Raw genomic sequence first — 26,815 nt, 5'->3', positions numbered from 1 at the left:
ATTGTCTCTGATTTTCAGGAGAAGGTAGGGCTGCTGTTACATAATAGGAACAGGGAAAAATACGTTTGGCACCCAAGTGATCTGCTGGGGAAGGGGGGAAGGAAGGGGGCTCTTGGTGTTCCCCAGACCAATTTTGATGGTAAATGGACATGTTCAGAAGGCACATCGTGTGAAGGGTGTAGCAACTATGGGCTCAGACCTCCTCAGTGATAGGGGCCTGGGTCGTCCTACCAGGTAAGTGATGGAGGCCAGCTGATGTGGTAGTCAAAGGTGAGCAGAATCTAGAGATGGGGTTAATAGATGAGGGAGACTATAAATATGAGGTACAGTCTAAAGAATAGCTGCAGGGGCAACAGGAGAGTGGATGGGGAGAGGGAGAAGGGGGCAGATGGCTGACACTGTAGCTCGTCCCACTAAACTCTTCTTAAAGCTTCCCTAGGAAAGGAGATCAATTACAATCCTGGTGGAGTTGTTCCCTCGTGAAGGAAATGTACTATATGAAGCAAGTGAAACTGAAGGGTACAGGGGTGGATTGTAGTGAATGTATTTGGACACCTCCTAGATTCCCCTTCCTGGTCAAGGCTTTGTGTGCTCAAATGCCAGTAGTGCTAGCTACTGATGACTCACAGTTGCATACAACTCTGGGAATTGCCCTCAGCTGAAGGCAGCTGCCTTGCCCAAATCTGTGCTCCTATTCTTGGCTGCAGCCATATCCAATGATGGATTGTTGTGAGGTATGTTCCTTAATGTGGGACATCTTTGTAGGATCGTCTCAGCCTTGAGAGATCCTGTGGCATTGGCTGAGGCTACTGTTTCAACTGTATCTCATTCCAACTTCTCCTTCTGCTCAGTCTTGCCTCCCTTGCTCCTTCACAGATATTGCTTTTAAGACCACTTCCAATAAATCTCCTGCATACAAATCCTGGGGGAACTTTACCTGCAATAGTGGGGTATATTTGTAAACCTAAACTGCTAGGAAGGGCGGATCCTGAAGCCTCCTTTATTCTGGTACCCTCCATAAAGGATTTTATGTATATAATGCTGAGTGTAGGAGATCGTTATATTCCACATAAAATGAGAGAATTCAGAGCTCGGAAGTGATTTCATGGGGAGGAAACAAAGACCACATGAGGGAGTAAAAAACAACAGTGAGGAAACCTGATAAATGTGGGAGGAGAAGACTTCATTGAAACCAGTGAAGGGACTGAGTTTTGCATCCACATTGTCAAGGAGGAGAGGAGGTAGGCATATGTAGATATAGGAGTCACACACAGGATCTATGGCCTCCCCCTTGGGACTTCTACAGGTCATTGAACTTGGAACTTTGAGGGGAAGAAAAATCCATGGTAGATATCTAGGTTACAAAATACATTTGGTGTATCTAGTTGTATTCTTTTAGAGTTGAATTTTACTTTTTACACTAGTATCTCTTCCTTCCTAAATGAATTCTTTTCAATTATTTGCAGTTTTCATTATGATTTATCAGCATCTCTATTATAAACCTTGGGGTCATCTTTGACATTGCTTTCTCTCAAAGGCTAAATCAAAATACGTCTGGAAATTTCATTGGCTCTACCTTCAAAATGTATTCAGAATTCAGAAAGTTCTTCAGGCAAAAGGAATATGAAACCAACCGTAAACTTGGATCTACATCAAGAAATGAAGAGCGCTGGAAATGGGATAAAGTAAGGTAATTTAAAATTAATTTTTTTTATTTTAATTGCTTCAAAAGATAACTTTCTACAGCAAAATAGTAGTAATGTATTATATATTTATTGCAAATGTAAATGTAAAATGTCTGACAATAGCACATAGGAGGGAGGAATTGAGCATGTACTATTTTAAGGTCTTCCTATTACATATCAAGTGATATACTGTTACTTTAAGGTGGATCCTGATTGATTAAATATGTATATTTAAAAACCTTCAGGGGCCTGCCCAGTGGCACAGTGGTTAAGTGCACACATTCCACTTTGGTGGCCTGGGGTTCGCCAGTTAGGATCCCAGGTGCGGACATGGCACTGCTTGGCAAGCCATGCTGTGGTAGGCATCCTGCATATAAAGTGGAGGAAGATGGGCATGGATGTTAGCTCAGGGCCAGTCTTCCTCAGCAAAAAAAGAGGAGGATTGGCCACAGATATTAGCTCAGGGCTAATCTTCCTCAAGAAGTAAATAAAAACCTTCAGAAACCACTGAAAGTTTTATAGAAAGGTGTAATAAGCCCATAGTAGAAATAAACTAAAATTGAAAAAATAATAAATTCAAAAGTAGGCAAGAAAAAAAGAAAGAATAGAAAGAACATTATAAAACAGATAGTAAGATGATCGAGTTTGATCTAACCATAAAATAATTATTCTAAGTGTAAATAGTATAAACATGCTGATTAAAAGACATAGATTGTTGGGACCTGCCCAGTGGTGCAGCGGTTAAGTTCGCATGTTCTGCTTCTCTGCAGCCCGGGGTTCGCCGGTTCGGATCCCAGGTGCTTCCCCAGCAAAAAACAAAAGAGCAAAAAGAACAGGACTGGAAGTAGTTAGCTCAGGGCTAATCTTCCTCAAAAAACAAAAGACATAGATTGTCAAACTGGATAAGAAAGTGAGACCAAACTACATACTGTATACAGGTAGACCAATTTTAAATATAGGACTTAGATAAGTTAAAAATAAAGAGATGGAAAAAGGTATACCATGAAAACACTAATCAGAAAAGGTTGAAGTAGCTAAATTAATAATGGGTAAAGTAGACTTTAGCAAATATTTCCAGGGTTAAAGAGGGGCATTATTTAATGGTAAAGAAGTCAATTCTCCAAGAAAACATTATAATCCTACCTGTATATGCCTCTAACACCAGAGCTTCAAAATACATAAAGCAAAAATTGATAGAAATAAAATACAAGAGAATTTCACAATTGTGGTTGGAGACTTCAACACTCCTCTCAGTAATTGATAGGACAAATAGAAAATCAGTAAGGATATAAAAGACCTGAACATTATTGACCAACTTAACCTAATTAATATTTATAGAACACTCCACACAAAAACTGTAGGAAACACATTCTTTTCAAGTTCATATAGAACATTCACTGAGCTAGACCATCTTCTAGGTCATACAACAAACCTTAATATATTAGACATTTAAATGAATTGAAATAATTTAAAGTATGTTTCAGACTTTAACAGAATTAAACTAAAAATCAATAACTTGTGCAAAATGGAGATGCTAACACTGACCTCATTGGTTCTTTGTGAGCATAAAAAGAGATGATACATGTACAAAGTATATGAGACTTAGTATTCAAATGACAGTTATTACAATTATAAATATTTGTAAAATCCTGTTTTTAAATCAGTTATTTAAGACTCAAAATAGTTTCCCTTTGCAATGTTATCTATACTGGATAAATTCCCAGACTACATGAGATAGCATGCAGAAAGTCAATAAATATATGTAAATTACATTCTACACCTGGATTGACTATATCAACTTGTTCTGATAGAAGAGAACTCAACTTCCATGGGGGATTAAAAAAATGGTCTCTATTCGTTTACTTACTCACTCACTGAACTAATAATTTCTCAGCACCTCCTTTTTGCCAGGTACTATTAAGTATCAATGGTACTTCCCTTCAGGAAAATGTACTCCGAGTTATAAAATCCTCTCACACAGAAGCTCTGTGAGTGAGACCAAGACATTCCCCCACACAGTGCCCACCCTCTAATCTGTCAGGTGGTAGCCATGTGGACCTCTTCACCTTCTGCCATTGGGAATAGTTTTCTACTCAGGGATAGTCCTCCAGCTCAAACTTGTTTCCCCTGCTTGTTTTCAAGTGACAATATTTTTACTATTAACTTTCTCCCTACCTCCATCTTGATCCACATAAAATAATTCAGCTTCAATTTCTCTCTGAAGTTAAATGTCCCCAAAGAAAGTACCACATCTTTTTTTTACTGGCATCAATGGGTTGACAGTCAGGGATCAATAAAAGAAGAGGAAAAGCTAAAATACCCACTCCCTCCCGCCAAAAAAAAACCCTGAAAAATTAGTTAACCTGGTACTATAAAGGAATGTAGGTCCTGAAGTTCACAGTTCTTCCTCGATTTTAACTGCAACTACATTTTTGTTCTTGTAACTCCTCCACAACGTAAATGACAGATTCCATTTTTAAGGTTTGCCCACAGATTGGTTTAGCTATTAAACCTACCAAAAATGATTGACTTTCAGATAAGATTAGGTTGTGATTTCTTTACAAGGACCAAATTGGCAATTTTTCATTGGCATCACTTTCCAGACAATAATAAACTAACATACTATTTAAGTCTGCCTAAAAAATGGAATGCCATATACAAGTATGTGTTTATCAGTGTGGGAAGAGATTTTGCTTATTCTAAGAGTCTAGAACCAGCTGAAACTACCCTAGAATGCTATTGGGATGCCCAGCAGCATTTCATAATCACTCAATCACCCTGTGTTTTTCTGTCTAAAGCATAGTATACTTTCTTCTTTCAGAATTTGAAAATTTAATTCAGAATGACTTCCCTGACTCTGGAAGAAGTGAAACAAAGCTATATTCAGCCTTTCATTATCTTTCAATTAATTATGATCCTTGGAACAATTTGGGCCTGGGAATTTAAACTGCCAAATTTGCCTTCTGGGATGCTTTTCTTTCACAAATTAGTGTTTCTCAAAAGCATCCCATAAAAATAATGACACTGACAGTCTAGACAAACAAAGCAGCTGCTTTTCTTTCAACAGTTCTCTTTGAGCTGGGAGATACAATTCTACGTCTATAATTACATCTCAGACTGTATTTCAAAAACACTTTTAAAAACTGGCATTGTGTGTCCTGCAGATGATGAAACCCAGGATTTGCGTACTTGATGAACATACACTTTGTGAATGATTAAAAAAAAATTCTCAGAAACTTGGTTGATGGCCAGATCTGAATGATGAATTTTTAGGCAGTTAAAATGTTTGCCTTCAATGGACTTCTTTGGAAATGGAATCCATGTCCCCTCTGAACCACCTATCTGGTTTCTTTTATTAGCTGCTGCCAGAGCTAGCATTAATAACATGTGAACAGAACTTTATCTCCAGATAACAGCTGGAAAATCAACAGATAGTATTCACTTACGAGATGTTTTTTGACTATCTATGTGTGAAAGCTCTATACTGAGTCTTACACAGGTAGAAAATATAAAACACAGCACGGCTTCTGTCCTCAAGGACTTTGTAAGCAAATATGGCAGAGGAGACATTGACATAAATAATTATGTCATAAGGTAGAAAGAGTCTCTTAAAGATCCATTTTATTTTAATGTAGAATACAGAAGTACAATCTGAGGTAATGTTTAAGATCCTCACATAAGAAGAATCCTTGGTCTTCTCCGATTCACTGGGTCCCTTTCCCATTTCCTGCACTTCTCACCCCTCCCCCACACCGCCCACAAATAAACACAGGTGCAAAGCCTTAAGATTTACTTTTCTCATGGGATATGCTTCAGAATTTACACACAGATACCTTAGCTGAGGCTCTTTCCATGTTTAAGCATAAAATAAATTCTACAGCGCAGATACAAATCTTGTGCCTATTCCTCTCAAAGTGTTGTATATACTTGATCTCATTTAATCTTAACAGCAGGACATCAGTAGAGACTGATTTATTTATTAAAAGGAGCATTTGAGACTCACATAGGCTGTTATCCAATATTTCATGTATACCATTAGTTATGAGGTTGGCATTAGAATCTGGTTTTCCAAAAGCTCTGCTCAAAGGAATTCTTTATTAGGTTTTATTGATAGTTTATAAATAATTAGCAGTTTCTAGTTATCCTAGAACAGCTAACCTCACACAGAAATGGCCCCTCCACCCTAGAAGGGAATGGAAAGAACGGAGTGATCAGAGTTGAGGGATATCCAGTATCAGGAGACAGTCACTGCTCTACATCCTCAAATTTGCAGCTCCTCCACGGTGAGTAAGTCGTGACTCCTGGCCATGAACTGAGAGCACAGAGCTGATACTAGAGAAGCCCATGGTGTGTACAATTTGGATCCAGATCCCTAGATTCCAGTTCTACTTTTCTTCTTCTTCTTCTTTTTTTTATAGCCCCACAGATTATACTGCTTTCCCCAAGTAGTTAACTGAAAAAGTATACTTTTTTTTCTAACTCTGAGCCCAACCCCCATTTCAGATCTCATCTTTCTTTTCTCTTTTCCCATGCTCAGATGCCCCGTTATCCCTTCCTCCTGATGCTTCACCATACCTTAGGCCTTTATAAAATAAGCTGGAGGGGGAGTGCTGACAGAGAAAGAATATTAAATACTACAGCACAAGCTGTTCTTTCAGACTTTATTTGCTTTTCACATCCTATTTCACTTCTGACTGTGAAGGGCAACCATTTTCTTGGTATATCAATCAAACCAAAAACAATACATCAAAGCTCTAGTCATGTTCCAAGAACTGTCTAGCACATCATCTCTTTAATGTCTGGAGAAAATATTTACTGAATCTCTTCCCACACTTCATTCAGACATCCTTCTCCCTTGATATGTTTCTCTGATCTTTGTAGTCTTATACTTTTCAATACAGAAATCTCTACTTAGGAAATTAAAATGGAAAAAAATAAATTGCAAACAGGCTTTCATGTTTGTAAAATATAAGTATTCATAAAACAGCCAAGATATTATCTGTTAATACTTGTCATGGATTCATACAACAGTATTTTCTTCAAAGTACCCTAAAGAACAAAAGTGAACAGATCCTAAATTCTCAAGTAAGCGTTAAATGAATATGCATATTTAAAGCAAGAACTGGTGAAAGGGTATTTTCATAAAATTCCAAGTCTCAGTCAATTATATGAATAGTACCAAAGCTTTCATAATAAAGAAATTCTTATTCAACAACTGTTTTCACTAATAAAAATACCGAGATAACAAATAGAACAAGCAATAACATTATGCTTCATTTACCTCCAAAGTTAAACTTGTAGATGTCTCCCCATAAGCCAGTAAGTTATTTCCAAGTCAAGTCTGTTCCTGTTGTAAACTTCAGTACACTAGATGATTCTTCATTGCACTGCATCCAGAGGTTATCCAAAATTCTATGTAAAAACAGCAAAATAAGTCAAAATTGAAAGGAGCTGGCTCTGGTTCTTGTAATTTTCACTCCATGATTTGAGGCTAATGTTTTTTAATTCAGTAACAGTAGATTTCTCTACATGACAATGTTGGCAGTGACTTCTCTGAGAAAGAAATAAGGCTTTTTGAGGTATTGAGAATGGATCAAAATTCCCTGAATCTTTTAGTTCTTATTCTTTTGAAATGCTCCTTATAACCAATGGAATTATTTCACGTTGAAAACTCTGGTCCTGTTGTAACATAAAGGCCATTGGCAATTATCTGTGAAGTGTTTCCAAGAATAGAGTTGGCCTTTACTCCTTAAAGCAATATCTCTTCAGGATTCAAGAAGGCAAAACTCAAGATTTCCTGCATCCCTGAAAGTCACTATTTTACCACTTCTTAGATATAGCTTGCTAAACGTTCTGCCAAGATTTGCTCAGGAAGTTTGAGAAGAAATAAGAACTTTGAGAAAAGAAGGGCAAGGAACAAAGAAAAAGTCACTGGAAACACAAGTGTTTTATCATGGGCCACTCCTTTTCAATCATCTTACAAAGAATGTGCTAGTGATATTCCTATCATCGACATTTCCTTAGGTTACAATATTATATTGTAATGACCTACAGGCCAAGAACAGGGTTTATGGGGTCCTATTAATTCATGACTTAATGCCATGCCAAAATTGGCGCTTAATATATGCTTTTAGAAATATCTGCTATAACCTGGTGGACCCAAAGACATCATGAATTAGGAGGGTAACAAGCAAATTCCATTTAAGTTGTTTTTATAAACATAGAAATTGAATTATAGTTTTGTATGAGTCACGGCCACACATGGACTCCAAGTCTCCCTTCTAAGATGTCCCCAGCCCAAAGCCACATTGTGCTGAAAAATATTTTTGCCTAATCTTTTGGGAACTGCTTCCACACAACCCCTCTGTCAGTGGAGTGCACTGCTGATGTATCACTATTTCCTTCTTTGACTACTCTCCTTATTCATCACTTTCCTTCCTCTCTTTGTCATCTTCATTGTTGTCTCTAGAAAACACTATTAGTAATCCTGAGATATTTAATGTCTCCTGTCTTTGAACTCTTAACAGTCTTGTCTATGCAATGTAATATAATAATTATCTACAGTGTTCTGACTAGGTCATGTGGCTTAATCTCCCCAGCTAGATGGGAAATGCTTTAAAGGCAGAGTCTACATCTTATCATTTTTATCATCCCCTCAGGGCTCTCCCCATTGTTGGACACACAGGGGGACAAATAAGGCCTTTCAAGTTTCCCATACCCTGCAGAACATTAGACGTCCCTGCACAATGCCTCCTGTGTTCTGCCACTGTAGAGAACTCACCCCAACATCGTCTTTCTTTACTCCTGTTTCCCTACTGCATAGTGACGTACTCTTGTTCTCAGAGCCCAAGTTGATAAGCAGTTCTTTTAACAATAATCATCCATGATTATGGTGTTTTACCAGCGGCTAACTAAAGACAAGTCTTTTCCTCTCTAAACTGATAATGAACAAAGATCATGGCAAATTGATGTTCAAAAGATTTGGAGACATGGGGTTTTGAAATTCCTAAAATGACATAGCATGTTGTCTGTTCTACTTACTTCCTTTTGCTTCAAGGGAACCTGTTACAGCAAGTGTTGATCAAAAATGAAGAAAATCATGCTGATTTTCAAGAGTATAAAGTGCACTGTAGAAAAGAAAAAGAACAGGTGAAATGTTATTTTTTAAAAAATGGAACTGCTGTGTTTGACAGACTTAAAGATAGAAAACAGAGCTCCAGAAATAGCATAGAAGACACATAGGGAAAAAAGACCTCAGGCTTTTTAAAGAGCTGATGAACTAAGCGAATCAGAAAGATTCGCTTTCTAACTAAAGTAACTAAAAATGAGTTGGCAATACTGGAAGAAGCTTTGAATTTTTTAGAAACATTGTGACTCAAACATTAGTCACACTGCACGTTGATCTTAACCTTCTCACAATTGAAAATGTGATGTTCAAGTGTGTGAGTAGTGAAACAGGGAGAATTACAGAGAGGGAAATAAAGAAACTTGTAAAAGTTGCTTATCTTCATGTAATATTTGTGTTTACAATAAAAGCACAATCTTCAAGGGCCTCTGGAAGAAGGCTGATTGATTTACAAAATTGTATTTCTTTTAAGATTGATTTTTTATAATTGTATTTCTTCAAAAGTCTTGCATTCTATCCAAGAGCATATGGTTAGAACCAGGCTGTCCATGAGTACCTTAATGAAGGAGTAGGACTGATTTGTGTTCTGCAATTATTGTTCTATAATGAGTACTATTGAATTGTTTTATTGTTTGGTGAAAAGTCTAGTTTCTTAAATTTAGTGTTTCATCTCACCATATTCATTTGCTTGGTAAATCTAACCAAAGGTTTATGGCAGTATAACTAGCGTTTAATGAGAAGGGTCACTAGTCATCAGATGTTAGTTCACTTTGGTCTATTAGATCTTACTAGCTGTGTAAACTTGGGTAGGCTACTTAACTTCTCTATGCATCATTTTCTCATCAGTAAACTAAGTTACTAATAATTTCTAACCTGTAGGATTTTTGTGAGGATTCAGTGAAAGAAAACATGAAAATACTAAGTTTGGGCCAGCCATAAGGCAATAATTTATTAGTATTAATTGTTTTTATTCCTGTGGTAATACAGGTGCCAAATCTTAAGACATGACTTGTAGAAAATATCTTAGGGAAGTATTTCAAAATCCAATGGTTAGTAGTAGGGAGCCATTTTGTGTTCAGAGATTCTGTCTGTTACGTATACATTTTAAAAATTTACTTTGAGCCTTTAATAAAAAGCAGTAGTGGATTTTCAGAGATAAAAGTAGACATACTAAAATGTTGATTGTCAGTAGGGAATTTCCAAACTTTATGGTATTTTACTCAATATATTTCCAAACAAATTAATCTTTTCTACCTATCACAGCTTGCCACAGTTTTGGCCACTCTTCTCCTAAAATAACACTTTAATGATTTATATGTGGGTCTGGGATCACCAGATTTATTGCCTCTCATAATAGTCTTAACGTGTTTACCAAATAAGTTGGTATAAAATTCTTAATTCTTCCTCTTAAATTACATTATTTCCAACATTAATTGTAAGTTAAATATGCAGAAACTATAATGTTTTGGTGGGAGTCGTTGGTAGAAGGGAGAGGTAAAAGGAATATTTGACTGAATTTTTACAGATCTGGATTCTTGTCTTGGCTTTGCCACTGATAACCCATGTGCATTTGGCAAGTATGACTATATAATAATATTAACAACCAGTGTTTACTCAGTCTTTAGTGTTTATGTGCCAGACACTCTTATAAGCTCTTTTTGTTTACTTAGTTTACTCAGTTCTTACAGAAATCTATCGTCAAGAACTGTGAAGAGTCTGAGATTTTACCCTACTTGGAAGCTAATATATTAGTCTGCCACAGTTGCATAGATGTTGACAGAAGACATGAGACTCCTGGGTCGGAGACAAAGGTCTTTATTACTCACATCAGTATTAGCATCCAGAGTATCAGCATTTGTACTAGTTTTCTGAGGGCCAAGTGATGCCTACACATGCAGAGGGTCATATTACAGGAGAAGAGTCCTGAGTTTAGGGAACCCAAATCTTTTTTTTTCTTTTTAATGTTTTATTTTTCCTTTCTCTCCCCAAAGCCCCCCAGTACATAGTTGCATATATATATATATACTTTTTTAAAGTTGTGGGCCCTTCTAGTTGTGGCACGTGGGATGCCACCTCACCATGGCTTGATGAGCAGTGCCATGTCCATACCCAGGATCCGACCTGGTGAAAACCTCGGCCACCGAAGCAGAGCACATGAACTTCACCACTCGGCCTCAGGGCTGGCCCCCTAAATCTTTTATAATAGGCAGTAAGCATACTTTTGCCTCAGAGGGAGGCATTATGTTGATTTTGCTGTACAGTAGGCAAACCTGCCCTTTTCTCTGGAGGCAGCACTATCTCTATCTTTCAAAGGGTGTTGTATGTGCTAACATCTTTGAAAAGATAGTCCTGAACAAAGGTAGTCAGTGTCTCTGTTTGAAAGACAGGCAGAAACATGAGAAACCTATGGAGAATTGTCTACTAACACCCCTGAGTAGATATTAACATTAACTGATTTCATAGATGGAGAAACTAAGGCACTGAGAGGCTAAGTAATTTGACCATGGCTTGTATAGAGCTGAGTTCAAACCCACATAGTCATTGCCAAGAGCCCAGGATTTTAATCAGTGTGATCAATTGACATTCCCTTGAATGTAAATATTACTATTTAAATGTATAGCAACGTGCAAATGTAAGTTCTAAGTGCCATCATCCTGCACCTTGCTTTCCTCATCTGTAAAGTGGGCGAGGGACCAGGGGAGAGAGGGCTTGCATTAGAGGCTCTCTTTGAGATCCTTTCTGATTTAATATGCCATGATTCCAAGATTTATCTCTTAGAATGAAGAGACAGCATGTGTAAGTGGATGTGATGCAGAGTAGAAATACAGAGAGGAAAATAAGAGCATCTATTTCATTGTCAGCGTACATTTTAAAATTTTTACCAGGACCTTTGTTTCTTAATTGTTTTATGAGATTCCTGAGAAAAATGAGTGTTGAATTACTATTTAGGGGTATTTCTGGCCTTGCTAATTATAGCTCATGGCTAGAGTAAGCAGATACTTTGTTTTCCAACTACCCCTATGATAAAACTTCCTTTTTCTATAAAATGAGTGAGAATATTATCTAAGAATAAAATGAGGGCAGTCTTCAAGTTGCTCATGCCTGGCATGTTACCAGGGAAGCATGTCCTAGATAGAGCATTACCAAAGAAGGGAAGGAAAAGCAAAGAAACTGTAATAACATTAGTGAGATAGTCAGGCTGAGTCCTCTTCACATCCAGGGAAGCTCAAGACGTGTTTTTCTTGAGTTGGAATCTGGCTTTAAAACTATATTTAGATATTGACTGATGCTGTAACCCAGCACATAATATCAGACACTATCTTATATCGCAAGTTAGTTTGTGGTCACATGCTGCCTGTTTCCTGAAGCCTTTTGAAACCTCATTCTCTTGCCAGAGAAATACAAGAGCTGCCCTCCTCCTCCATTGCATGTTGATGTCTGTTAGGAGTCTATTCCTGACCCTCCTCTTCTTTCATTCTGCTCACTTTCTTCAGGGTGTCTCATCTATCCCGGGGCTTCAAAAACAATTTATATGCTAATGAATCCGAAATCTCCAAATATGGTTCTCCGTGCTCTCCTGAGATCCTGACCTGTGCAATCATCTTTCTGTGTGACATCTCTACTTGAATGTGTCAAGGATATTTCAAACTCAACTTGTCCAAAGTAGAACTCAGTATCACCAACCTGCAAGTCCACTTCTCCTTAAATAGTCTCTATGTCATTTAAGGGCACCACTAGTCACTCAGGTTCCTAAGCCAAAAACCTAGGCATCTTTTACTTCACTCTCCATATCCAAATAATCGCCAAATTCTGTTAATACTCCTTCCTAAGTTTCTCCATGTCCACTGACAACATCTTTGTAGAAATTGCTGTTAATTTTGATCTTGACCATTGTATCATTTTCTAACTGGTCTCCAACAGCACGAATTATCTCTATAAAATGCATATCTGATCATGTTAACCTTCTGCATGAAACCTCTCAATGGCTTCCTGGCTCTCTACTGAATAAAGTCTGAACTCTTAATATAACTTACAAAGCCTCTGTAATTTGGCCCCTGCTCACCTCTCCAGCCTCATATTGACTGAGTCTCTTTGTTTTGGCCACACTAGTCTGTTTTTAGAAACCACACCAAGGTCCCTCTTCCCATTCCTCTCAGATCGTCCCTCCTGCCTTAGATGTCAGTTCCGTTATAAAATTGCCATTCCTACCTACCCCACTCAGTTTAATAAATTACATGCTCAGAGAGCCTTGTCTGGCCCCTAGACCACTGTAATTTCCCAGTGCCTTGAGCTTCCTCTATCATTTATATTGGTTTTCTTTTACAGTAATTACTTGTAGGAATGCTATCTTCCTTACTGGACTTTAAGCCTAGGATGACAATGACCATGGTTGAATCCCTAGCCTCTGACCTTGAGCATGCTACTTAGTAGGAACATAATAAATTCTCATGAATGAACAAATAAAGGATCTGCCCAGGTGCACTTTGGTGAGCAGGAGATTTGCCAGGTGTCAGTGAGGCAGCACTCAGCCTTTCAGCGTTGAAAGTCTGGAGTTAGCTCCTTCTATACCTGTTTCCAATGTATGGATGGTAGAGCCTAGACAATTTCTTGGATCAGGGCTCAAAGTGCCTACCTTTGGCTTCTTAGGAAAATCAAGATTTAACAGAAAAAGTTGAGAGTTTACAATCAGTTTTCAAAATAACAAATAGGCAGTGTTAGATTATTCATGCATTTGTTTTATACATTTTATATCTTCTGTGTATAAAAATTGGAATTTTATAAAATGTAAAAGTATTTAAGGGGCTGGCCCAGTGGTGCAGTGGTTGGGTTCGTGTGCTCCACTTCAGTGGCCTGGGGTTCACTGGTTCAGATCCCAGGCACGGACCCTGGGATCTGTTGGACCTACATACTGCTTGCTGAGCCATGCTGTGGCAGGCATCGCACATATAAAATAAAGGAAAATGGGCATGGATGTTCACTCTGGGCCAATCTTCCTCAGCAAAAAAAAAGGAAAGAAGAAGAAGAAGAGAATTGGCAGCGAATATTAGCTCAGAGCTAATCTTCCTCAAGAAAAAAAAAAAGGAATTTAAAATTGCTGCATTTCTCTTTTCTATCCTTGTTTGTGAAAAGTGTCTTTCTTCAGGTGAGTAGCAAGACTATTTGTTTCTTATCAAATAGGAATTCAAAGAAGGATGTATAAACACATTCCACTCCCACCAAATTTAGTCAGTGTCTTGAATGCCATCAAGAATATCATCAAAGTATATTTTGGATTAAACAACAACAGAAAGGAGGAAATGCTTTCCAGATCATAACATGTTTAAATTACAGGATTCTAAAGCAAAATTTATGAAAGATTTTCTCCCTCCTCTTAATTCACCAACCCCAGGGACACTTCTGTGATGTGAGGGGTGGTTGCTGTTCTTGTGAGTTCTAAGCGGTGCAGTGGCTGCTTAGGCAAGAAGTAGACTTAGGTTTTCTTCCGCTTACGGGGAGAGTGGGCAGACTAGGGGAGAAAGAAAACTGGTCGTACACTTTCCTTTTTCTACTCTACCACTTACCACAGCGTTATTGTTTGCATGATCCAGTAATAAATAACCATGAAGTATCTGAGAGGAACCTTGGGCCTTTCATGCCCACAAGAATAAATAATTTAAATGATTGCAAAATTATGATATCAAGAAATAAGGAGGTCTGACTGTTCCCTTTAGTCCCATTAAGGAAACGACATGATTGTAATTAGTGTGAGCATACCTTTAGATCTGCTCAGGATGGTTTTTTTTTATTTTTTATTTTTTTGAGGAAGATCAGACCTGAGCTAACCACTGCCAATCCTCCTCTTTTTGCTGAGGAAGATCGGCCCTGAGCTAACATCCATGCCCATCTTCCTCTACTTTATACTTGGGACGCCTGCCACAGCATGGCTTTTTGCCAAGCGGTGCCATGTCAGGACAGTTCTTGTTGGACCTGCTGTCCTGGGCTAATTACTAATAGTGACCTTTTCACATTCAAAATTGTATTTGGAATATAAATTATGTTATATGGTTATCCTAAATATAGTGAGCTTTTAGCATAATATCAATTCACTAGTTTTTTTTTAATTCTTCATTTTTTTTTGAGAGCCTACTATGTGTCAACTGTGATGGCTCTCTTTTTCATTTGCAATCTAATTGATTTTTCACAACAAATTCACTAGGTAGATAATATCACTTAAAAGATAGGAAACTATGGTTTAGAAATAGTAAGGCATCGTGCAAACCACACAAGTACAAAGCAGCTACAATTTAAACTCTTTCTGGGCAACTGGAAAACCATTCTCTTTCAATTACATTATGTGTAACTTCATAATTGAGCCTTAAAAACACACTCCCTGCTCCTGCTCGCCCCCCATAAATAAATAAAACACGCAGACCGAAGCAGCAAGCAATCCAGAGGGGCTAGTTGCAAGACAGAGTCTAGTTTACTCCTGGGTGATGAGGCATGACTGACTCAACCACAGAAGCTGGAATAGACCATAAATTCTAACATAGCTCCATTGTCTGAGTATGTCTTCAGACCACTGTATACATGTCTTGGGGGCTCCCTTGAATAAAAACAAACTACTCCGGGAGAACTTTCGCTATGTGCTTCTCACTCACTTTGTGGCACTAGAAACTGGGCGGAACTCCTCCCCTGCCTGCTGCCCATTGCTGCCAGTCTCTCCCACACCCCAGATATGAAAAGAGATAATAAGGCCCTCAAATAGAAGTTTCCCGATTATGAGTCATGACTCACTCAGCCTTTGTTACAGAGAACCTGGAAGCCTTTGAAATACACTGTTGATTTTGGCAGTGTTAACTCCCTGTGCTGTTATCAAGAAACAAGTTACACGACTAATTTGCTTGAGAAATTACCTCTCTAATGAGTATATTAAGAATGGCCTATGTTAAGGGGGCTAGTGTTTAATGTTTGTATATATGGATATGTACTCAGTTCCGTGAACAATGCCTCACAGCCAATAAGTCCTCAATAAATATCTGTTATATTGAATTAAATAAATATATCAGTAAAAGCTAACATTATTATAGGGTACTTAATATGAGCCAGGCATTATATCAAGAGTTTTTTTGGAGATTATTTATTGTGTGTATGTGCATATATATTACACACAATAGATATATAAATATAGATATACTATGTGTATTTTTTAGACATGATGTCTTATGCATAATAGGTACTTAAATATAAACTTTATTTTTTTGTTCTGCTTTTTCTCCCCAAACCCTCCCAGTACATGGTTGTATATTTTAGTTGTGGGTCCTTCTAGTTGTGACAGGTGGGATGCCGCCTCAAGATGGCCTAATGAGCGGTGCCATGTCCACGCCCAGGATCCGAACCAGTGAAACCCTGGGCCACCAAAGTGGAGTGTGCAAACTTAACCACTGGGCCACTGGGCCAGCCCCTAAATAGACACTTTAATTAAGCACATCAGATATGAAAACAACCACATACATCAATATAGCTCTCTTGGTATTACTTATTACTTTTGATATGTACTTCACAGAGATAATTTCTGAAACAAATAAGTAGGATGTATTATACAGGGTTATGTATTATATGGTTATCAGGAAAAAATGCATTTTTGTATTCATTTAAATTAGATTAGAAAACAAGTGTTGTTATATAATACTGTAGTATAGACACTGTATAATCCTTATCTGCAAAACATAGATAATAATAACTAATTATTAGGGTTTGCACCGTAGACAAAATTAGATAATGCATGTGAAATACACTTCATAGCATATCTCAGGTACTCTATAAATTAACGACATCCTCTTCATAACTACAATGAGACTGTGGATACAGACAGGTACCTGTTTTATTTAGAAGGAAAATCTTGTTCAGTATTATGTGTTAAAGGAACTGTTTAAAAATATGTACACTTGTTCTATCATTGTAAAAATTGTTATATTATTATTAATATATAAACTTAAAATATTAACTTTAACGTTGACTTGGGAAAGTAAAATTTGATAGTCTACAATTTTCCAAAGATAGATTCTGAAGATTTCTCCTGAAAGAAGACTTTTTTTCACTGTCTTTTTGTATGTGCTTTGAACCAAAACAATAGAAAGGAAGATAAAATAGTAAAGTTCTCTTCCTCTGTCTAATGATTACAGTTCCTACAGTTCCAGGGTAGTCCTTGATCAGTCTTAGAGGCATGCCATGCTTCTTGACTATGATTGGTTCAGGAACGCCAGGCCTAAGCCAATCAGCAAACAGTGCTCCCCTGCCCATGAGAGCTTGTTCAACAATGAAGAGATGACCCAAAGAAATTTTCTGAAGGCTTTGATAAAGAAATTTCCTTGTTCTCAGAAGAAACTGCTGAAAGAGCTGAATTCTCTTTCCTTGGTTTTTTTTGTGCATAGATTCAAGGTTTAAAACAGCTGTAGTCATCTTGCTACTGTTGGAAGATTAGGCAGATACACAGAGGAGGTAACAGCTAAGAAAAATGCTGAGAAATAGAGGTGGAAAAATCAGATTAAACCAACCTAAGGCCTGAATCTTGACTTCTAAGACCAGGGAATTTTCTCAAAGTGTGGTCCCAGACCAGGAGCATCAACCTCACCTGGGAACTTACTAGAAATGCAAATTCTAGAGCCCTATGTCAGACTGGTAGAATCAGAAGCTTGGGATGGAGCTCAGCAATCTGTGCTTTGAGAAGCTCCTCAGATGAATCTGATGCAGGCTAAAGTTTGAAAACCACTGGTTTAAGCCAATTTGAGTTATATTTTCTGTTTCTTGCAATCAAAATATATTAAATGTAACACATAGACTTGTAAATATATACCAATCATGTACGTAATGAAAAAGATCACTTGAAAGTATACTCAAGTTTACAAATAATGAATTAAAATGATAAGGGAAATCATGCTATAATAAGACTGGAAGATTGTCCTGTTTAAGTGTAACAGTAAAACTCAAAGGCTTTGGACCCAGACTGCCTGGGTTTGTACCTGAGTTCCATTATTTATTAACTGTGTGACCAGGTGAAAAGTACTTTAGTTTCTTTCTCTGTAGCATGTAGATAATCCTAGTGCTGTTTTGAGTGCTAAATGAGTTAATAAATGGAGAGCAATTAGAACTTTTTCCTCATGTACACTATGCACTCAGTAAATATCAGCAATTATTATTGTTCTTACCATCAACAGGCCAAATTTCACCACATCAGAGAAGTCCTAAAGAACAAGCCACACTTGACTCAACTGACCATGTTAATATTCTTTCAATAGTGTGGACTTGTGAGTGCCAAATAACCCTCATGATGGCATTTGGATTCAAGGTCAATAATTTTATTACAAAATTTATATCTCGTTATGGCACTATAATTGTTCATTAAAAAAAATTCCTCTAGGGGCCGGCCCAGCAGCCTAGAGGTTAAGTACGCATGTTCCGCTTTGGTGGCCCAGGGTTTGCCAGCTAGGATCCCAGGTGCCAACATGGCACTACTTGTCAAAGCATGCTGTGGTAGGTGTCCAACATGTAAGGTAGAGGAAGATGGGCATGGATGTTAGCTCAGGGCCACTCTTCCTCAGCAAAAAGAGGAGGATTGGCAACAGATGTTAGCTCAGGGCTAATCTTCCTCAAAAAAAAAGAAAAATCCTCTGAAAAAATAGCTCTCAGAATCTAATTAAATGTTATTTTTAATTTACTCAACAAATTATTAATGGCCTACTTATATGGCACAAATATTAATATTTTGTTATGTAAAACACACACATACCGCTCTCTCAATTAAAACTAGAAAAAAAACTGGATGTTAATAGACCTGTTGTAATGTTTGTCTTTGGATAAAGGAACTATAGTTCGTGTTTTTCTTTCTATATATTCTGTGTTTAAAAAGTATGTATTTATGCTACTATTTAATGAAAGTGGACTTCTAAAAAGAACATACAAAAACTACTTTTCTTTGAGGGAATACAAAGGTCCAAATAATCTCAGGGCCCCCAACTTTCATTTTCCATTTGTGATATAGTGGCCCATCAAGCCTACATCGCACAGCTTTCAATTCCCAAAGCGCAGGTTTGTTTTTGGTCCTATAGGCAGATTTTGTCAGAGTTCACCACTGAGTTTAGTACCAACTCATGTCTTCAATGATCTCAGACTTCAGGGTAGAAAATCAGTTGTGGATGCTTTAGGGCAGAGCACAGGCACCCAAACCTACAGCCAGTGGGGCGATGCTAATGAACCAGGCTATTCTGCATAAGAGTCCTGTGGGCTTCGGTCAGGGAATGCACAGTAAAGAAGCTGACCAAGTGTTTGAGGTTACGTATCTCAGGAAAAGTCTTGAACCAAGAAATCAGCCTAAGGTCTCTCTCACACTTTCATTCATGAAAAGCTACATTCTCTTGGCTAGATTTATCCGTGTTAGTAATTATGCATTCATGAACCATGGTAATGAACAGTCACAAACCAGGACTCTAGCACGTAGCAGTTTACAGGCATGAGTAGAACATACACACATTCTAATCACTTTTTACTTACCTTGGTGATTTTTAACCATTCATTTTCCTCCCATATTTCTATCTCCATCACAAACCGAATGGGGGAGGCAAAGTGTGGCAGCCAATATAGCACAGCGTTACAAGCTTAACTCTGTAATCAGACAGTCCTAGATTTGAACCCCATGCTACCGCTAAAGAGCAATATTATTTACAGACACCCAACCTCTCAAACCTACCACCTTAGGCTATTGTAAGGGCTAACTAAAGTAATATATGTACAAGGCTTAACTCAATTCTGGTACAGAGGAAACACCTAATACCTACTAATAATGTTACTGTTCTCTTTCTTCGTACTTCTTCTTCTGTCTATATTCTCTGCTGTTACTACATAATGGGGTCTAAGCAAATGCCAGGGAGGTAAAACCCTCCAAATATATGTGGCAAAATAAAATGTATATGTAATAGTTTCCAGACTGTGAAGTTTTAGTGATTTCAGAAATGCTAGACTCAGAGAACAAATAACTAAAAGGAAATTAGTATATTTGGCAAGTTGTTATTAGTGGCCTGCAGCTGAGGCCTTCCTTGGGCAAGCTGGCAGCAGGAGGAGGAGTACTCAGACAGATTGCCAAGCATGAGGGCGCTGAGCTCGGCAGCTGCCTTAGAGTAACACTGAAACTCCTAGGGGCTACCGAATGCTTGCTTTCCCTCTGCCACCCGCTGTGATTCAGGTTGACTTGGAGGTCCAGTTATCTCATCTCAGAATGTAAAGAGAACACCCTGGGTAAATATCCTGGGAGAGTTTAGGCCAGCCTCTCTACATCCCTGAAGTCTATATCTAAAGTAGGTAGGTGCCAGTATCCCCTGGGATCTCAAATGGAGCAGGTCACCTGAGGTCCCTGCAAATGCTGGGCAGCCTGGGTCAGACCAGACCTTCTGTACCCTCTCCAGGCCTCCCTGTACTTCATTGCCCAACCCCCTTTGTTTAACCCTTGGTCTCTCAACTCTGCAAAACCCAGGAAAGGGGAAGTCCAGGCCGCATCATCAGATAACATCTTATTTCACACAGCCACCCCGTATTCAGAACCTCCAAAGGGAGATGTGGTGTTAACAGATAGTGCTTTAGTATACATTATTGAAAGAAGAACCTTAAATACTAAATAGTTTCTTATGGAAAGGGAGACAGAAGAGGTTTACAAACAGCAAATGACTTTCCACAATACAGTTATGTTTCTTCTCTACTAGGCTCATTCAGAAGATAAATAAGTAAGGCCTTGAAGCCAGTTTTGGAAATACATCAAGTCATGGAACTGAACTGATCTAAACAAATGATGCATCTATTTAAAAACCACATGGGATCCAAAGAACAATACTTTAAAAGTTAACAAGGATTCTTTGCTAATTAGGGTCTTCTCTCTTCTGCCAGAATACCTTGTCATAAAACCTCAGCTCTGCCGAATGGTTCAGGCTTAGAATTCTCACTGCATCTGTTATGTGGCCTGGACAATGTCACGATTCTCAGACTCTTTCTGTTGATGAGGTAAAATATAGAATTCTGGGTTTATTGTGAGGTTTAGAAAAAAATAAAAAGCATTATTCACTTTCTATTCAAGTTCTACTTTCTTAAAAAAGTAACACTCGAAGCCTTTTGCCCCGCCCTACTCTTCCTTTTTGTGTGCTACATTCTATTGTTAATTAACAATAAGACTGTTCACTAAGGGAAACCTTTGATGGATTCATTTTTCAGAATAAAAATAACTTGATACTATTAAAAACAGAGATTTGCAGTCTATTAGATGCGGTAGCAACTCTCTAACTTCTGATTCAATGCAGGAATAATTCTGAAATGTTCTCTGTCTTACAGCAAACAACGAAAATTATTTCTACTCAAGTTTTAAGAAAGGCGGAGGTGCAGCAAGGATCAAAGCATCAAAGAAAAATAAAATAACTCAATTCTAAATACATTCACTGATTTTAAATTATCATATACCTAGTCTCTTCCAGTGACCCCTCCTCAAGAATTTCACCAGGTTAGAGGGACAATCAGGATAGAGAATTATTCAGGAAGCATTTTGGAAGTACACTAAAGAAAACAGTAGGCACATTGAAGTAGGAAGATGAGCATTTTGTTAAACAAACGAGTTATTTCTAAAAAGACAATTTACCTTTTGAAAATATTTTTAATTAATTCAGTCCAAATCCATGCCGTTGTTATGATTTCAACATAACCATGTCCTAGGCCAGAAGACCAGTTTAATTATTTCACAACTCAAAGAGGAAAGGCTCCCAGCACAGAGACCCATCAAGATCAGCTCTTTGCATGGCAATTGCCAAGCTCCTGTATATAGTTTCATGTTGTTATGGGTTGAATTGTGTCCCCTCCCCAAATTCATATGTTGGCATCCTAACCCCTAGTTCCTCAGAATGTGGCGTTATTTGGAAATAGCATTGTTGCAGATGCAATCATTAAGACGAGGTCATACTGGAGTAGGATAGGCACCTACTCCAGTGTGACTGGTGCCCTTATAAAAAGGGGCAATTTGGACAGAGAGACAGGCACACAGGAAACACCATGTGAAGGCTGAAGTTATACCACCACAAGCCAAGGAACTACCAGAAGGTAGGAGAGAGTCCTGGAACAGATCCTTTGCTAGCGCCTTCAGCGGGAGCATGGCCCCATAGACACCTTGATTTCAGATTTCTGGTCTCCATTTGTAGTGCTTTGTTACAGCAGCCCTAGCAAACTAATGTAGATATTTTCTTTTTTACTCTTCTAAATTTTGCTGCCACTTTCAAGTGACACAAAAATGTCAAACCAAGTAGGGAAAGAATCATGAAGCAGAGGCATGACCATATACACTTCTCATGGACTCCACCACCCTTACCCTCTGACCCCTCAACATCCCCAGACTCCACGCTGTCTTCCATGAAAGAGAAACTCCTTGCTGTCTTTCTCAGCCCATGCTCTCTACAAGAGGAAAAGCATAGCCAGCCTTCCATGTAGACCCCATTGACTATTTGCCTATAATAAGCCTGCCCTTCATCATAACTTTTCCTGTCTGACTTAGTTGGGAAGTTAGGTGTGTCATTTCAGATGGGAACAGGACCTTTACCCCGGCAACTGCCCCTACCTTTAACCAATAGGGCTGAAATTCTCTGAACAAAAATAAGAGCCTTTTCTTTCTGTTGGCCTGTGAAATAAACTGCTCCCTCCCAACACACACACACACACACACACACACACACACACACACACACACACGCCCAACCTTTCCTGTGGCATTGCAGTGTGATTGGTGGTCTAGTAAAATGTTGAGAAAGTGATATGTGAGCAACCTAGCACAAATTTTTGAAGAGTAGTGTATTTGAAAGACTGACCTTTGGCATATGCATAAATAAGTACAGAGAAAGAACAGAAAGTAAAAGATAATTGTGTTGTGTTGTGCGCTCAGCAGGAACTCAGTTGATTGAGAATATTGAAAGTACAGGATAATGAGTAAGTGTGCCACCTAGTTTAGGTTTGCTGGAATTTGACGAGGCCTGCAGTTACAGATTGGCCTGACTTTTGTAAAAACCTCTTTGTTTTTCTTGCTCTCAAACACATTGTAAATTCATTAAATGGCCCAAGGCTTTGCTACTGATTCTCACACTCTTGTAAGAGCTTATAAAGGGAGTTTTGGGGCCAAGGCCTCTAAGCAGGATCCAGATGTGGGCGGAAATGGTACTGATGATTCATACTGCTCTAGGGTGATAAAGTATTTTATTGGCTACCATCAACCTGATGACCAGGTCGCAGTGGAAGTCAGCCTCAGTTCTGAGCGCACAGGTAAGGTGGATCTTTGGGGATGCCTGCAAACCCAAGGCCACGAGCAAGCCTGTGACTCAATCAGAATGAAACACAGGACAGGAGACCCCGGACCAGTCTACTTGCCAGGACTGCCTTCTGTCAGTGATCTTTACTCTTCTCAGTTCTGGACATCTGGAAATATATAATGCGGCTGAGTAATGTGGCATTAAGCAGACAAAATAACATACAGAAATCAAATCTACAGATAATCCAAAAAGCACATTTTGGACCATCTTTTGATATTCTGTACTTTTTCTTTCCACCCTGTAAAAATAATCTTTTTCCATCTAATGAGAGATTGGCAGAGGGGATGAAGGGAAGAGAAGCAAAAAGAGTGAAGAATTTGCAGACTGGATGACCTGACCCCGAACAACTGGATGTGTTGAAAATGTGTGCATTTCAGAAAGAGTTTTAGTGTGGAAAGTCCTGAGGACAGAAACTCTGTCTTTAGAATTTAGCATTTTAGAGAGCATCAAGATTCTTCTGCTTTAAACTCCTCCCTGGGTGCAAGCTAGTTATCAATGTGAAGTGGAAACCTGAAAAAATTTCAAGTGTGTGTTAAAAATCTATTTCTATTTTATGATATTAATATCTTCCAAAATTAAACTAAAAAAAAGCTCTTTCCCAATTCCATTTTTTGAAAAGTCTGGGTTTCTATTGAAACAATTCCTACCCTCCACGTCTAAAAAATTACTTAAGAACTTTTGGCAAGATCAAGACGGTCAGTTCTGTGATTCTGGACACTGTGGAATGCCTATCTCATTATTTCTCTTGAAAATATGTGTGAAACTCACTACCATTCTGAAACTCTACCCAACACATTTTTTTAAATAAACTTTTTTTTAAATTTTAGAACAGTTTTAGAGAAAAATTGCAAAGACTGTACAGAGAGTTTCCAAATACCCCACATCCAGTTTCCTCTACTGTTAACATCTTACATTAGTATAAATAATAATTAGTTACAATTAGTGAACCAATGTTGACACTTTTTTTTTTTTTTGGACAAAGATTAGCCCTGAGCTAACATCTGCTGCCAATCCTCCTCTTTTTGCTGAGGAAGACTGGCCCCAAGCTAACATCCGTGCCCATCTTCCTCTATGTTTTATGTGGGATGCCTGCCACAGCATGGCTTGATAAGCGATCTGTAGGTTCTCACCCTGGAGCCAAACTGGAGAACCCTGGTCCACCAAAGCGGAGCACGTGTACTTCACCACTACACCACCAGGCTGTCCCCAGTATCGACACATTTTTATTAACTAAAGTCCCTACTTTATTCTGATTTCTTTAGTTTTTGCCTAATATCCTTTTTCTGTTTCAGGATCCCATCCAAGAAATCACATTTCTTTTAGTCATTATGTTTCCTTAGGCTTCTCTTGGCTGTGACAGTGTCTCAGACTTTCCTTCTTTTGATAATATGTATAGTTTTTTTTTTTTTAGGAAGATTAGCCCTGAGCTAACTGCTGCCAATCCTCCTCTTTTTGCTGAGGAAGACTGGCCCTGAGCTAACATCCATGCCCATCTTCCTCTACTTTATACATGGGATGCCTACCACAGCATGGTTTTTGCCAAGCAGTGCTATGTCCGCACCCGGGATCCGAACTGGTGAACCCCGGGCCGCCAAGAAGCGGAACCTGTGCACTTAACCGCTGTGCCACCGGGCCGGCCCCTGATAATATGTATAGTTTTGAGGAGTACTGGTCAGATGTTTTGTAGAATCTCCCTCAATTGGGATTTGACTGACATTTTTCTCATGATTAGACTGGGATTGTATGTTTTAGAAGAAGACCACAAAGGTAAAATGCCATTTTAATCACATCATGTCATGTTTTAATTCCCTTGTGATAAATGGTGTTGAGCACCTTTTCATATGCTTCTATGCCATCTGTATATCTTCTTTGGTCCCCAAACACATTTTTAAATACTTAGATAATTTATTGACTGTTAGAGCTGGATTGCAATATTATATCATTTTTCTGTTCAAACATTGGATAGTCTCCCCTAAGAAAAACTTCTTAAAATTTGTGGCTCTGTATTACACTGACCATATCCCCCGTATGTTATCAGTTCTGACACTATTGGTAGGAGTATATTTTAGATGACAATTATGCATATTTAGTTGTATTTTATTGGCAGTCTACATAATGATCTTAAATATTTGTACCATTAGAAGCACATCGAAGAAGAAAGACAATGCCTAATAGTGTAAATTACCTAACAATGAAGGAGAGGACTGCCGTATGCCCCAGTTATAACACTGTCATGCTTTGTGTCGTGGACATTGCTATGTAAGGCCTCAGTTTCCTCATCTGTGTGTAATGGGGGATTGTAGATAACCTAGAGTTGCTTCTGACATTCTGGTTTTATTCCTTACTTCCCTCTAAAGTCTCAGACACTGATCAGAGGTTCATTAACACAGTATTCTTTGGCCACCTTTCCTCCTACCATTACCATGCTGAATTTCCTTTCTTTAGTTATTAGTACCCTTTCCAGACCACTCCTTCAGTACAACATGTAATTCCTCTGGCTTTTATTATCTGGAGATCACTTTCCTTTGTTAATTTGCTGTTTTAATTTTTTCAGATCTAATTAGGAAGAACTTGCTTTGTCTGGGAGTAATTAAATTTTATCAGGACAAATTAAATACAAGTTGATGGCCTTACAGCTTATCTAAAAATCATCCTAGATTGCCTACTAAAATTGAAATTAAATTCTTTTCCATCGCTTTACCAGGAAGACTTCATGAATAGAATTTGGATTCTTGATCAATTTCAACTTTTGGACTATTCTCTTCCTAAAAGACAGATCTTAGAAGCCAAGAAATTAAGCTGAAAAACAACAAACCACCAAAGGATCTTACCCAGGATATATTTGATAAACTCTCTTTTCCTTGCTATTAAATGTATCCTGTTGCCTTGAAAGAAATGAATACACCTACCTTATACAGTGAGCAATTTTCTCTCCAAGGATTATTTTACTCATTCAGGTTCACCATGGGTCAGGCTAAGAGCAGTCCTAGTATAATTCATATTTCTTCCCACAGACATTCTTAACTGCTTCAGGATGTGTGACTAATTAGAAGAAATACACAGAGCAGGCACTGTATGTGACACACAGCAACCACCTGCACAGGTTGCCATTGTGTTTAAGTCACATAGATTACCCTATGAGTCATTAACTTTTATAAAAAGTCTTAAAAATCAATGTACTAGCAGAGAATGTATATGAATACTTTCAAACATTCAGAGAAGTCAGATGATAGATAGCAGGAAAGCAGCATTTCTTCGTTATAGGGAGTAATTTACAAACCCAGGGATTATATTCAAAACCAGAAGAATCAAACTGTCTCTAATGGACAACTGTACTGTTTTCTCAGGCTCATACAGATCTTGAAGCACAGGTCTTAGTGCAGAGGCTTGAAGGCGTTCATTGCTCACACAACACATTTACCATTTAATTTATGAGTATGAAGTTGACCTTACTCTGTCTAGTCAGACACATATTCATGGCCTTGTAGATATTTGAAATTCAATAAATGTTTATTATTGAATTAGAAAAAAGAAACGTAAATGGGCTTTGAATCAGGACTTCGGAGGTCTCATCTTTGAGTGAAATGTATGACTGATACCATAAGCATGTCCCAACAAACATCTTAGGGCAGCTTTATGTTAGGTGG

The 26,815-nt window shown here is 38.2% G+C and overlaps 1 protein-coding gene and 1 long non-coding RNA gene across 4 annotated transcripts in view; one reads left to right on the top strand and one right to left on the bottom strand.

Moving 5' to 3' along the window:
• LOC106826614 (uncharacterized) overlaps nt 1-1,690 on the top strand; it is a 62,537-nt gene extending 60,847 nt beyond the window's left edge. Inside the window, exon 7 of the long non-coding RNA XR_011502905.1 lies at nt 1,538-1,690. This is a non-coding gene — a long non-coding RNA (uncharacterized lncRNA). The remainder of the gene's footprint in view (nt 1-1,537) is intronic.
• The window catches only part of ITPRID2 (ITPR interacting domain containing 2), a 131,142-nt gene that overhangs the window by 96,886 nt on the left and 7,441 nt on the right, over nt 1-26,815 (bottom strand). For all 3 annotated transcript variants that reach the window (XM_070508206.1, XM_070508208.1, XM_070508207.1), the window contains exons 2-3: nt 8,727-8,812; nt 6,967-7,097 (exon numbers count right to left, since the gene is read on the bottom strand). The gene's annotated coding sequence lies outside the window, so the exon portion shown is untranslated. The remainder of the gene's footprint in view (nt 1-6,966; nt 7,098-8,726; nt 8,813-26,815) is intronic.

The sequence above is a fragment of the Equus asinus genome, chromosome 4 (genome assembly GCF_041296235.1).
Source record: "Equus asinus isolate D_3611 breed Donkey chromosome 4, EquAss-T2T_v2, whole genome shotgun sequence".
Classification (NCBI taxonomy): Eukaryota; Metazoa; Chordata; class Mammalia; order Perissodactyla; family Equidae; genus Equus; species Equus asinus.
Note: the sequence above shows the minus strand (reverse complement) of the source record. Positions and strands in the feature narration are given on the sequence as shown.